This window comes from Heptranchias perlo, chromosome 7 (genome assembly GCF_035084215.1).
Source record: "Heptranchias perlo isolate sHepPer1 chromosome 7, sHepPer1.hap1, whole genome shotgun sequence".
Lineage (NCBI taxonomy): Eukaryota > Metazoa > Chordata > Chondrichthyes > Hexanchiformes > Hexanchidae > Heptranchias > Heptranchias perlo.
Genome location: NC_090331.1, coordinates 64,426,776 through 64,440,941, shown reverse-complemented (window position 1 = coordinate 64,440,941; position 14,166 = coordinate 64,426,776). Strand labels below are relative to the sequence as shown.

General features: G+C 41.8%; 1 protein-coding gene across 3 annotated transcripts in view; it reads right to left on the bottom strand.

The window, feature by feature from the left end:
- The window catches only part of nab1b (NGFI-A binding protein 1b (EGR1 binding protein 1)), a 55,753-nt gene extending 45,312 nt beyond the window's left edge, over nt 1-10,441 (bottom strand). Inside the window, exons 1-2 of one of the 3 annotated variants that reach the window (XM_067987743.1) lie at nt 10,340-10,441; nt 7,880-8,330 (exon numbers count right to left, since the gene is read on the bottom strand). The gene's annotated coding sequence lies outside the window, so the exon portion shown is untranslated. Of the gene's footprint in view, nt 1-7,879; nt 8,351-10,339 lie in introns of all 3 variants that reach the window. The other 2 variants (XM_067987744.1, XM_067987745.1) reach the window with 2 other exon arrangements.
- Between the last annotated feature and the right edge of the window lie 3,725 nt (nt 10,442-14,166).

The following is a 14,166-nucleotide window of genomic DNA, read 5'->3' as shown; positions in this document are numbered from 1 at the left end:
CAAATGTTGGTTTTAACTGTATGAATAATCAATACTCTAGATATGAAATTGAGAAGTACAGTAAAAATGACATAACTTGAATTTAATTTTTTTGGGCTGTGAGGTCAATTTATGTCAGACTGAAAGAGATTGTTGTTAGTGGGCTTTGTTATGAGGTGATGCCACACACACGGCTTTGCCCCATTAAAATTCTGGTAGATAATCATGAAGGTGAATGATTAGTGTCTAGATATTGAAATTTCCACCATGGCTGATCTTGGATATATTAATAAACCCAAATAGATTCATTTATGAAAGGAACTGACTCATTTGACACACAAATGTAAACCTCATAAACAGACAACAAGCAGAAGCTAGAGGATTACCCCAATTTGTACTATAGGCTTGTGCCCACTAGGAACTCAACTGAACAGATTCTACATAGGACCTTTACTGTCAGAGGATACTTTTATCCCATTAGTCTGCGCTATATTTGAACCTAGATCCCAGAGGTGAAAGGCAGGGATGAACCCAATACACCACTCAGTTCTTGAGCTACCTTTCTTTTCTTTATTTATACTGAGAATTTGAAAACAATGATTGTTCCTGTGAACTGTAAAAGTGGAACAAAACAGGTAGCAACTAGTGGAAGGATTTTATCATTATTCAAATTTGAACTGAACTTTAAACAAAAGTTTTGAATTTAAAAATATTTTAATAGGTTCTACTTAAATACACTAAGTACAGTTGCAGAGATATTCAGTAAAGATGCAAATAAGAAAATATAAAAATTTAATATTCCATGGTGTTCACTATAAAAAGCCACAAGCTAAAGAGCTGCCCTCCCATATTACTTGCAGAGATCTTTTTAAGTAACTGCATTATTTATATATCTACCTACCTGCAGTGAGTGAGGGTTTATTTATTTATTTTCTAGACCCAATCAAAAAACACTTAATTCATTGTCCCTGAGAGATCTCTAACAGGCACTTTCAAAATTATTTCATGGGAGATGAGCAACCCTCCCGACTTTCAAACCCTTGCAACAGTTAGGAGAAAGCTCTTTACGCAGATGGTTGTTGGATCGTAGAATGCTTTGTCATAGTGAGCTGTTGAGACAGAGACCATTGATTTAAGGAAATATTTGAAGCAAGACAGAGAGTGGGACAGTGGGATTACTTTTGGATTGATCTAGCAAAAAGCTGACACAAACATGATGGGCCAAATGGCCGCCTTCTGTGCAATAAAGATCTATGGTTCGAAGTCCATTGCACTTTGGACATCACGACTCAAAGGGCCCGATATTAGGAGGGCGGCGGGTTCGCAGCGGGGGGGGTCAACTGGACGCGCGAGTAACGCGCCCAGTGAAATCGGGGTGCTCTGCACGCAATCGCAGGCTAATTGAAGCCACTTACCTTTGCTTCCAGGTTTCGCGCTAGAAAGCTGCGCAGCGGGCGGACTGCGCATGCGCAGCATAGGCTGTCAGCTGGAGGAGCCATTTTTAAAGGGGCAGTCCTCCACTGACTGATGCTGCAGGACATAGGCAAAATTACAGCATGGAGCAGCCCAGGGGGAAGGCTGCTCCCAGGTTTAATGATGCCTCACTCCAGGTCTTTTTGGATGGGGTGAGGAGGAGGGGGGAGGACAGAAATCTTCCCCTCGGCGGGCGGGAGGAAGCGGCCTGCCTCTGCCACCGAGAAGGCCTGGCTTGAGGTGGCAGAGGAGGTCACCTGCACCACCAACATATCGCGCACCTGCATACAGTGCAGGAGGCGCTTCAATGACCTAAGTAGGTCAGCCGAAGTGAGTACACTTACTCATTCCCCTACACTCCGTCTGCCACATCACCGCCCCCACCCCACATCTCCTTCTGCATTGCCAACACTACTCTGTCACATCACCCCTCACACCCACTCAAAGCTCATCCTCATCTTACTTGCACTTACTCACCTCGCCAGTACTCATCCCATCACTACCACTCAACACAAGCCTCATACAATCTCATGGCTCGATCTCATTCTCACCCTCTCATGCATCTCTTTCATGGTCAGCCTCACTCAACCTGCCATTACCTGTGCTGCATCACATATTGCAGTAGGCAGCGTAAGGCAAATGTGTCGTCAGCATGAAGGGGATGCACAAGGGTGTTTGAGGGTTTGTCATGGTTTTTACTTTTATTGAATTTCTGATCAACTCACATAACATATTATATTGTCACCACTACTTCCACGTCCTTGCGAATCTTGTCTGGTTTGTGCAATAATGCCCTTTCCTGAGGATCACAATGAAGACCCACAACTGATGACACCCATTGTGTCACTGCAGAGTGGGTGTAGGTGTATTTGCAGAGCTCTTTTGTGCAGACGACTGAGAGACGTCAGCCATGTCCCTGGTGGCACCTTGGAAGGTTGTGGAGGAGAAGTTGTTGAGGGCATTGGTGACTTTGACAGCGACAGGTAAGAAGATGGTGCTCGGGCCAGCCGGGAACAGCTCGGCATGAAGGAGGCTGCAGATGTCCACGACTTCATGTCGAGTGACTCTGAGCCTCCGTGTGCACTGCTGCTCTGAGAGGTCTCGGAAGCTGAGCCTCGGTCTGTGGACCCTGTGGCGAGGGTAGTGCCTTCTGCGACGCATCTCTCTCTGCCTTTGCCCTCCCTCCTACTGTGCAGGTGGATGTGTCACAGCACTGTGTTGTGGGGCTCCACGTGTCCGAGGTGGACGGCGTGGCCGGCGAGGCTGGTGATGCTGTTAGTCCTCCGAGGAGGTCATGACTGCAGCTACGGCGGCCCCCATTCGGAAGATGTACATCTGAGGGGGTCCGCAAGGTAGGTAAATGTGTCTGGACACCGGGGTAAGTGTGCAAGTTGGTGAATTTGATTGTTAGGAGGAGGGTGGTGGAGGCCAAACTTTGTCCAAAGTGACAGAGCGGCCTCCTGCAATGAGTGAGGGTCTCCCCTGCCACCTGTCAAATGCACCTTTGCAGCTACCACAGGCTGATGGCTGCAACATGTCCATTTCAACTGGGAGTGTTTCCCCCAGTACGGGAAACAGTCCCAGTTGATATGAAAATTCCACCCCTCCTAAAATATCAGGTCAATCAGGTCTGTAAACGACCTGAAGTACCTGGTTAATTATTTAAAGTGGCATCCCGCCGGCTTTAATTGCCGGCGGGAGTCCCACATGCGGGGGCTGCACACATGTGAGCGCGTCACTGGAGAACCCAGAAGTGGGCAGGTTGGAGCCGGGCTCCAGACCCACCCCGGAAATCCCCGATTTTTGCAGCCCCTCCGCCACGAATACACCCGCTTGGGGGTGCGAAAATCGAGCCCAAAGTGTCAATAGGATATAAAAGAGAAAGAAAGGCAATAATTTCATGCTGGTTATTTGCGACTTAAGGTCTTTGATAAAGTGCCACATAAGAGACTCGTGACAAAGGTCAGGGCCTGTGGAGTCAGGGGCCAGATAGAAGAATGGATTAAAAGATGGCTAGCAAACAGAAAACAGAGGGTAGGAGTTAAGGGAAGTTTCTTGGACTGGTAGAAAGTGAGAAGTGTTGTCTCGCAGTGTTGAAATTTGCAGATGATACAAAATTGGGGTTATAGCTAATTATGTGGAGGACTGCACCAAAATACAGGAAGACATAAAAAGGCTTGCAGAGTGGGTGGATAAATGGCAAATGAAATTCAATCTAGTGAAGTGTGAGGTGTTTCATTTTGGTAGGAGGAATAAGGAGGCCACTTATGCCTTGGAAGGTAAGAAACTAAATGGAGGAGAAGAGGAGCATAGAGACCTGGGAATACAGATACATAAATTACTCATAGTAACAACACATGTTGATAAGGCCATAAAAAGTGCAAACAAAGTACTGGGGCTCATTTCCAGAGGAATAGAATACAAAAGCAGGGAGGTAATGTTGAATTTATGTAAGAACTTTGGTTAAGCCACATTTGGTATACTGTGTGCAGTTCTGGTCTCCATACTACAACAAGTATATTGAAGCACTAGAGAAAGTGCAAAAAAGATTTACAAGGGTATTACCAGAATTAAGAGGAGGCAACTATCAGGAAAGATCAAGCAGATTGGGGCTCATTTCTCTGGAAAAGAGAACACTAAGAGGAGACTTGTTTCCACTTGTGGGTGAGTCCAGGAAGGGGGGGGGGTGCACAAATATAAGGTAGTCACTAACAGATCAATAAATAATTTAGGAGGAATTTCTTTATACAGAGAGTGGTGAGAATGTGGGACTCACTGCCACCTGGAGTAGTTGAAGCAGAAATATTAATGTATTTAAGGGGAGGCTTGATGCATACATGAGGGAGAAAGGAATAGGGGGATATGGGGACAGAGAGGGAGAAGGCTTGTGTAGAGTATAAACACTGACATAGACCAGTTGAGCCGAATGACCTGTTTCTGTGCTGTAGCTTCCATGTATTTCTATAGAAATTTGTAAGCACTTTCAATCTAAAAACTTCCCTTGCCAACTGTATTTAGTATCTACTTGATTTCAGATTTACAGCTATTACACTTTGTGGCCTTAAAGGGACCGGCCACTTAAACACCTTAACAGCAGAATAAAATATATCATGTATAATACTCTGACCTTTATAAAAAGAACTTGCATTTATATATTTTATAAAACAACATATCATCTGACTTACCATGAATAACACTATAGAAGATTCAGTACTAAGAGACAAAAATTGACATTCTAAGAACAAACTCAAAATCTCTACCTACCTAGAGGAAAGTTTGAAGTTCTCGTCAGAGAAACAGTCACCGTAGATCCCAAAATAGATGTAAAATGGCTCAATCTGCACTTTTGTAAGTGTAGTATGTGACAGTAAATGTTATGGGATGGCTTGTGATGTGATCTACCATATGGGATGAAGGGAAAGAAATCCTAAATGCATGCAAAAAGGCCTTGTTTATTATTTCACAAAATATAGTGACCAGAGCAATTTTGCTGCCATGGTGCTTTAAAAGGCTTCATTCTGGAAGAGTTCATTTGTTTGGTTACGGGATGGACCTTCAGTTTCTTCTTGGTCCCACCTGATCTTCCCAAGCTACATATCACCTGCAGCTGAGCGTGCAAGTGGTTGTCCTGCTCGCAGGTCTCTGCTAATACTGGTCATAGCCATTAGGACGCATAGAAGTTTCCATTTTCATTATGGGAAGTGGTTAACCTGCTTAGTGTCGTGCCACAGCAGGAACCTAAGGTCAAGGACTGAGCAACATAGGGAGCCAGAACTCCATTAATGTGGCAGCACATGTTTATGCTCTAATGCACTATGCCACAGTATTGCCCCTAGAAAGATGACCACATTAATCTGGGCTCCTCCACTGCAGGGTCTGTTCAGTTACACAACACAATCATAGAATGATACAGCACAGAAGGCGGCCATTCGGCCTATCGTGCCTGTGACGGCTCTTTAGAAGAGCTATCCAATTAGTCCCACTCCCATGCTCTTTTCCCATAGCCCTGCAAATATTTCCACTTCAAGTCTTTATCTAATTCCCTTTTGAAAGTTATTATTGAATCTGCTTCCACCACCCTTTCAGGCAGTGCATTCCAGATCATCATAACTCGCTGCTTAATTTTTTTTTCCTCGTGTCGCCTCTGGATTCTTTAACCAATTACCTTAAATCTGTGTTCTCTAGTTACCGACCCTTCTGCCACTGGGAACAGTTTCTCTTTATTTACTCTATAAAAACCGTTCATGATTTTGAACACCTCTATCAAATCTCCCCTTAACCGTCTATGCTCTAAGAACAAACCCAGTTTCTCCAGTCTCTCCACGTAACTGGAGTCTTTCATCCCTGGTACCACTCTAGTAAATTTCCTCTGCACCCTCCTAAAGTGTAGTGCCCAGAATTGGACACATTAATCCAGCTGGGGTCTAACCAGCCTTCTGAACTTGTCCTGCCACCTTCAAAGATTTGTGTACGCACATTCCAAGGTCTCTGTGTTCCTGCATCCCCTTTAAAATTGTACCATTTGTTTTATATTGTCTCTCCTCCTTCCAAAATGATTCACTTCACACGACTCTGCGTTAAATTTCATCTGCCATGTGTCTGCCCATTTCACCAGTGTGTCTCTGTCCTCCTGAAGTCTGTTCCTATCCTTCACATTGTTTACTACATTTCCGAGTTTCGTGTCATCTGCAAACTTTGAAATTATGCCCTGTATACCCAAGTCCAAGTCATTAATATATGTCAAAAAGAGCAGTGGTCCCAACAATGACCCCGGGGGACACTACTGTACACTTCTCTCCAGTCTGAAAAAACAACCATTCACCACTACTCTCTGCTTTCTGTCACTTAGCCAATTTTGTATTCATGCAGCCACTTCCCCTTTAATTCCATGGGCTTCAATTTTGCTAACAAGTCTATTATGTGATACTTTATCAAACACCTTTTGAAAGTCCATATACACAACATCAACCGCACGACCCTCATCAACCCTCTCCGTTACTTCATCAAATAACTCAATCAAATTAGTCAAACATGATTTGCCTTTAACAAATCTATGCTGGCTTTCATTTATTAATCCATATTTTTCCAAGTGCCAATTAATTTTGTCCCAGATTATTGTCTCTAAAAGTTTCCCCACCACCGATGTTAGGCTGACTGGCCTGTAATTGCTGGGTTAATCCCTCTCCCCTTTTTTGAACTGGGATGTGACACTTGCAATCCTCCAGTTCTCTGGCACTGCTCCCATATCTAAGGAGGATTGGAAGATTGTGGCCAGAGCCTCCACAATTTCTACCCTTACTTCCCTCAGTAACCTAGGATGCATCCCATCCAGACCGTGTGACTTTTCTACTTTGAGCATTGCCAACCTTTTTAGTTCCTCCTCTTTATTTTTATCCTATCCAATTTTTCTACTACTTCCTCCTTTACTGTGACAGTGGCAGCATCATCTTCTTTAGTGAAGACTCATTCAGTACCTCAGCTATGCCCTCTGCCTCCACAAGATCATCTACTTTTTGGTCCCTAACCCTTCCTTTGACTACCCTTTTACTACTTATGTTTATAAAAGACTTTTGGGTTCCTCTTTATATTAGCTGCTAATCTATTCTCCTACACTCTCTCTGCCCCTCTTATTTCCTTTTTCAGTTGTCCCCTGTACTTTTTGTATTCAGCTTGGTTCTCTACTGAATTAAGAAGCTGACATTTATCATAAGCCTCCTTTTTCTGTTTCATTTTAATCTCTGTATCTTTATTCACCCAGGGAGCTCTAGCTTTGGATGCCCTTCCCTCCCCCCTGGAAATGTGTCTAGTCTGTACCTGAACTATCTCCTCTTTGAAGGCCTCTCATTGCTCATTTACTGTTTCACCTGCCAATCTTTGATTCCAATCCACCTGAGCCAGATCCCCTTTCAACTCACTGAAATTAGCCCTCCTCTAGTTGAATATTTTCACATTTGATTTTTCCTTGTCCTTTTTCATAACCCCTCTAAATCTAAACAATTTGCCACATATATTTGCCTTTTCTGTTTTGGAAACTGCTTTGAAAAGTCGACCATTGCTATAGACAAAACATGGTGCTACTACATTCCTATTGTTTAATGCCTTTTAACACGTGTCAAGCAGGATATAAAATCTAGATAGTCCCAGTTTTGTACAGATCTGGAAAATAGGTAACGGGGATTAAAGACGAGAAGTAATTTTAATTGCTTCTGAAAAATAACTTTGGATTTTCGCATTGTATAGAATTCTCTTCCGGAAAACTGCAAATCCAATAACTGACAACCTCACCTGGGTCTTTAAACCAGAACTACTGAAAGGTTCAAATGTAGTAATCATTGGAATATTACTGTGAAAATAAGCTTTTCTCCCTTCCCCAAAGTATCAAGATTCAAAACATCTGAAGTTTAATAATCAATTCTCAATCTCTTACCTGTTTTCAAAAGCGAGGCTCAGCAGTTGAAGTAAAAGCAATCAATCGTGACAGATTGGAGTAGAGGGACGGACGAACTAGTTATACCGTCACAGAAACTCTTTCATGCCGGGATTTGTGTCCTAGCTGCTGCACGTATTCCATGTGAAAACCATGCCTGTCTAATAGATAGCAGCAGTGCCTCTGGTTTGTCTGCGTTGCTGGGTCGCAGTAAATGTTGCTAAACACATGTGGTGCAATACTGCAATAGTAATCTGTTCAGAACCAGTTCCCTTAGACAGGTGCAGGAAGCTGCGGGGGTGGGAGGGTGTAGTGAGAGGGCACGATCCGCCTCTGAATTTTCTTGCGTTTGTTTGATGAGGAAAGAGGGGCGCCACCTCCACAATTCGATGGTTTCACAACTCTGCGCCTGAAGTTTTCAAGGTTACAGGTGTTCTAATCCAATCATTTCCTACAACAAAAAGGGACCAGCTATAAAGAAAGAATGCAATGTCAGAAGGATTTCAGGTCGAGGTCAAACTTTAGTTTGGGTCTCTTGCTAATTTCTCATTCAGAATAAGTTGTTTCTTTAGCAGTGAATGTATTTATGCAGAGTGTGTAGCTAATGAAAATATTGCACTTAGTTTAAAGAAGTGCACAGTTTACTTTTCTTAAAGGAGCACCTTTGTCACTCAGATTGACATGTAGCAAATAGATCTAATGAATGGACCTAACGAGTGTAAGGGTCCTATTGCTGAACTCTCGAGATGATCGATGATTTATTGTTCAGATTAAACCGGGCGTGGTGAATACTCTACTATATCTACAATATACCAAATGCTGAATGTAATCACCCTCGAGCAGTTTTAAATATCATCAGTTTTTTTTAATGACCAATCTCTCAAAATCCACCATTATAATAGTATTTTGCTAATAAAGTATTAGCCTTTTATATTTTAAATTTCACCGAGACAGTGCAAGGAGAGGGAAACCAATACTCTAGGAAACGAGCTATCAAGTGAAAGTATGTTGTTCATGCTGTTTTTTCCTATACGCAGTGCCTTCTGTACTCAATACTCTGCGATACATTACCACTGTTTCAATGTAACGCCCAGCCCGCTGAAGTGAAGTCCTGGGAACTCATGTTAAGTTAGAATTTAAAAAAACAAATCCTGGTCAATACTTCACACTGTTGCTGATGGACATCAGAAAAGTTGTAAAAACCCCTTCCTATTAACAATAAAGTCTTTTTAAACAGTGTTCAGCTCTGATTAATTCACTGTCATTTTGATGTTATTTGTACAATATATATGTACAATAATCTAGTCATTTTTTTAGAATTTGATAGTATGTAGTAAACGATTTAAAAACCACGTAACAAGAAATAGGCACACTATATATTCTCTAGCACTGCTCTTAATTTGGAATCTTCATACAGGTTCGATCCAATATTTTTTAATACAAAGGTATGTGGGGATGTATTCTTTCGAAGGTACATATCAGTTATTTCAATTGAACTTGCAGTTGTTATTAAGTGATGATAAAGCTTGTCTGTAGGCGCACCGGGTCAGCTTTATCACCTACCGAATCCCAATGGATTATTATTCGACCCTGTCAGATCACCTTTACTTAATAGCTGAAAACGTTTGTACATAACCGAAAAGGTCTTGACATCTTCGGAAAGCTGTTTTTTTAAAAAAAAATACTCTGCTATAGAATCGACTGAAAAGTAAATATACGATAATACTTTAACATATTTATTGAGGCAGTTGTGTAGTTTATTAACAGTGCCTCCGTGGACCGAAACATAACGCCTGAAGGGCAAAGCCCTTCTGCAATCTGGAGACGCAGCATGTCAGCTCTCTACAGTACAAGGTACAATAAAATTGTCCAACCTGAACATTTCCACAATTATGACGGCACTGGGATAAAAGAACCAGGATAGCAAATCTCAGTTGCTGCCATTCCACTGTTTGGCTTTGATGCGTGTTATATACCTAGCGCTATAAACATTAATAATCAGATCAATTTGAGAAATGAAGCATTACACAATCGTTTAAATGACTCTTAGTTTCTCGGGATTATTAAAAAAACAGGTTTTCTTCTAAATGTAAGGATTGAAGATAGCAAAAACACCACCCAATGTGTTCAGTATCTGGAATGTTTGCCATTAGTTTATCTTTCACGTTCTGATTTGAGGCCAAGTATTTTAACCCTGACTTTCAAAAGAAAACAAAATCTCTTAGCAGCCTGTCCCGCTTCCTTTGACGTTATACATCTGCCCACAAATGCCACAGAATCCAACGCCAACGCCTGCCTGTTTGAGAGAGCTGTGTGGTACACTAGAGAGAACACTGGGCACAGCCGGAGGAATAACATACCCAGTTCAGCCTTTTTAAACGGAGAGATTGTGAATTGCTCTCCACTCAGACTCCACTACCCCAATCCAGTAACTGTACATTCAACAGAGAGGCAGTTTACCTCTGAATTCAAGGAATCCGGATCGTGCTCCACCTAAATGTCCTGACAGGGTTTCCAACTGTTTTCTTTCTCGGTTTGTACAAGTTAGCAGCAACTCAAAGGGAACTGGACTCTCGACTATGGATGTGGAGGTGGCGCCTATCATGGGTCATTTTCCCACACACACTCCTACACTGCCGCCCACATAGGAAAAGGATTTTTTTAAACAAGAAAGAAAGAGATGATCTCTTAATGATCTGCACGTTCATCTCAGCATTCTCCTCTTTATTGGCTTCTGCAGAAGTCGCAACCCGCGCTTTATCGGCGCGTCATGCAGATGTTGAAGTACAAAGGAATATTATGTGTAGTATCTCTTTGCAAATACTTTGAAATTCATTTGTATGCCCTGCAGTCATTCAACCTTGTAGCTAGCTGGGGACCCTTCACGGCTGCTCGTTATATTAGAATATTTACAACCGCGAGATGCATCAATGCTCTAAATTCGTGGGACTCCTGAAGAAAGTGGGAGGTTTGCATGTATGAATTTGTAAGCACTTGGCAGGATGGCAAGATGCTGAGAGAAAGTCAATCCTGTAAGTGCCTTGTTGAAAGCTGTGACGGTTGAATTTGCTCAGCAGTGTTGTACAGTAATCATAACTAACATGGTACATTTGTTATATTTAAACCACCATGGTACAGTTATATATAAGCAACATGGTAAGTTGTTGTATATAAGCAACATGGTACAGTTATATATCTTGGTCCAGAGCTGGAGCAATGCATCTGGTGCTGTGAATTAGATTTTTTTACCTCACCCTTCAGATTGTATTATTTTCGAGCCCAAATTGCTGGAAATGTGAATTGATAACGACATAATGAGGTCAACGGGGCATTTAGGACCTCGTGAAGGTTGGGTCCAATGGTTTATCTTCTTAACCAATTAAATTAAGGATAGAGAAAGGAACAGGGCCAAAGACTGAGAAGGAAATAGGGTGAATTAGAGACACATAAGATACAGAAAGAGAAATAAAGGGAGGGAAAGAAAGATTCGATTAAAAGAGATTTAAAAAAAGAGACAGAAAGAAAAAGTTGGGAAAATTTTTTTAAAAATAAAATTTAAGAAACCTCTAGGAACAATTTACTGCCTGTGGAAATGAAACTTCACAGTTTCATCTGTTTCCTTTCTGGGCCTCCAAAGTTGGGTTTCATGTCAGGATCATAAATCAAGTAATTACCAGTGTCCTTATGACATGAAATGTCAGCCCCAAATGTCTGCAGTGAATTTAATTTGTACTTTTAGCCCAAATCCAACAATTTCTTGACACTCATAGGGAGGTTGACAGCGAGCTTCCATTTTTGCGAGGCTAATGGTGGTGCAAAGCATCCAGCAATTTGTGGCAATTCACAACTTATGGCGTATCTCTTCCTTCCCAATAATTGCTGCTTTTTTTACGCACTAATAATGGTGGGCGCCGTGAACTTGCCATTAATTTTCCAGCAATTTCTGGGCCATTGTGTTGTATTAAATCTTATTCTTTAAAGTGTAACCCTATTATAGAGGTGGCCCTATCTCTAATTTTCTAGATGGATGTTAACACAGGACAAATATATTGCGATTTAAGATTTGAACATACATATATTCCACATTATCAATATCGCTCAGCCTAGCAACTCTGGATCATGCCACTCCAAAAGTGAGGACATACAGTTTGACTTGAGAAATGTTGTCAAGTAGCTAAATTTTTGGCTGCATCTTTATCTGACTGGATGTACAAATCTAAAGCACCATCGATAATCTGCCACATCTTTTAAATTGCAAACGTGAAAATAGTGGTTGGGGGGAGAGGGACTAAAAATCAGGGACAAATGGCCAAAAGCAGGGAATCTTTATTTTACTATAGATTATACTCTGAATTCAAATGACATAATATTTAATTTTTTTGTATTAGTAGTGGATCTCCAGTGATACTGCTCACAGAAAGTCAAAAGGATGCATTGTTTTACAAGGACAGGAGCATTATACCATGTAATGTACAATGTATCATTCTTCTGCTCAGGTGGAGCTGTGTGTAAGGTGGCATGTCCCTTTAAGGCCACAAGGTCAAATTTCTGTAGATTGACAACTGCCTGTAAATTCTTGGATGTTCCTCGAAGTAAGAAAAAAAAGGAGTGAATTGTTTACATGCAAGTTTCTGTGTCACATTTGGATATGATTGGTTAAAATGATAGATTCATAAAAGAGCAACAAGTCACAACTGAAGAGTCAAAAGTGAGAAACTACTACCGGTGAGAAACCACCAAGTATGCATGAAAAGAACAAATGAAGCTTAAGCAACAACACAATCTGTATTTAAATATTTTCATTAATGTAAAAAATGCCCCAAAGTACTTTATAAATAGGTGTATGGAAAACAGACACCAGGTGAAGGAAGGAGAAATTATGAGGGGTGACCTATGGTCACAGGGATGGGTGTTGAGGAGATTTTAAAAGGAGGAGAGACTAATAGAGGGATTTAGGAAGAGAATTTCAGAGGATAGGATACAGGTGGTTGAAGGCTCTGTTACCAACGATGGTGAGATAAAGGAAGAGGCGATGTTCAAGAGGCTGGAGTCAGGGGAACAGTGTCAGGGAGATATAGGACTGGAGGAGGTTGCAGAGTAGGGAAAGGTGAGTCCATGGATGGATTTAAAGATAAAAATGAGGATTTTAAATTTGTGGCATTGGGGAATGCAGAGCCAAAGTAGGCCAGTAAAGTCAGGATTGATGAATGAGTGGGACTTAATGTGGGACAGAATATGTGTGGGAGAGTTTTGTATAAGCTGGAGTTTATGGAGGATGGTGGTTGGATGTCCACATGGAGAGTGCTGGAGCAGTTGAGTGGGGAGGTGACAAAAGCATGTATAAGATCAGCAGTTTGGGGGGCTGAGGTAGGGGTTGAGGTGGGAAATGTTGCAGAAGTGGAAGTATGTGGTCTTTTTGAAGCAGAAGATATGGAGTATGAAGCTGAGCTGAGGATCAAACAGGATTCTTGAGTTTGCAAACAATTCAGTTCAGCTTGAGATAGTGACCAGAGAGGTGAAAGATATTAGTGTCAAGAGAGCAGAGTCTGTGGCAGGGCCAAAGATGATGGCTTCAGTCTTCCCAATGCTAAGCTGAAAGAAGTTAAGTCTCAGCCAAGACTATATGTCAGACGAGCAGTCTGACAGCACAGAGCAAGGTGGTGGAGAGGTAGAGTTGGATAGCATTGGCATTCATGTGAAAGCTGATCCCATGTGTATGAATGGTGTCACCAAGGGGAAGAGGAGAGGACCAGGAACAGCGCCTTAGGGGACTTTGGAGGTGATGGTGCAGGGCTTGTTAGAGAAGCTGTTGCTGAAGATGCTTTGGCTATGTTCGCATAGGCAGGAGTGGAACCAAGCGAGAGCAGTTCCAAGGAACTGAACAAAAGAGGAGAGAAACTGGAGGAGGATGGCCTGATCAACCGTACTGAAAGCTGTAGAGAGGTCCAGGAGGATAATGTACCATGATCACAGTCACGGAGGGTATCGTTTATGACTTTGGTAAGGGCCAGTTGATACTGTGAGATGGGCTCAAACAGGATAGGGACAGTCAGCAAAATATACCAATTAAAAAAAAGGAGAAGCCAAATTTTTTGAAAATCGTTTTGGCCTCCACCACTAAGATGAACATGTACTATTAGAAATAAAGTTTGTAATGTAATAAAAACATTTTAAAAATTACAAACTTATTAAACTTACCTATACAGTAAGATTTTCTGCATTTAAAATCTTAAAATCTTTTCCACCAGAGGGCTATGTCTGTGTGAAAAGCATGAGTCTCAAGTTCA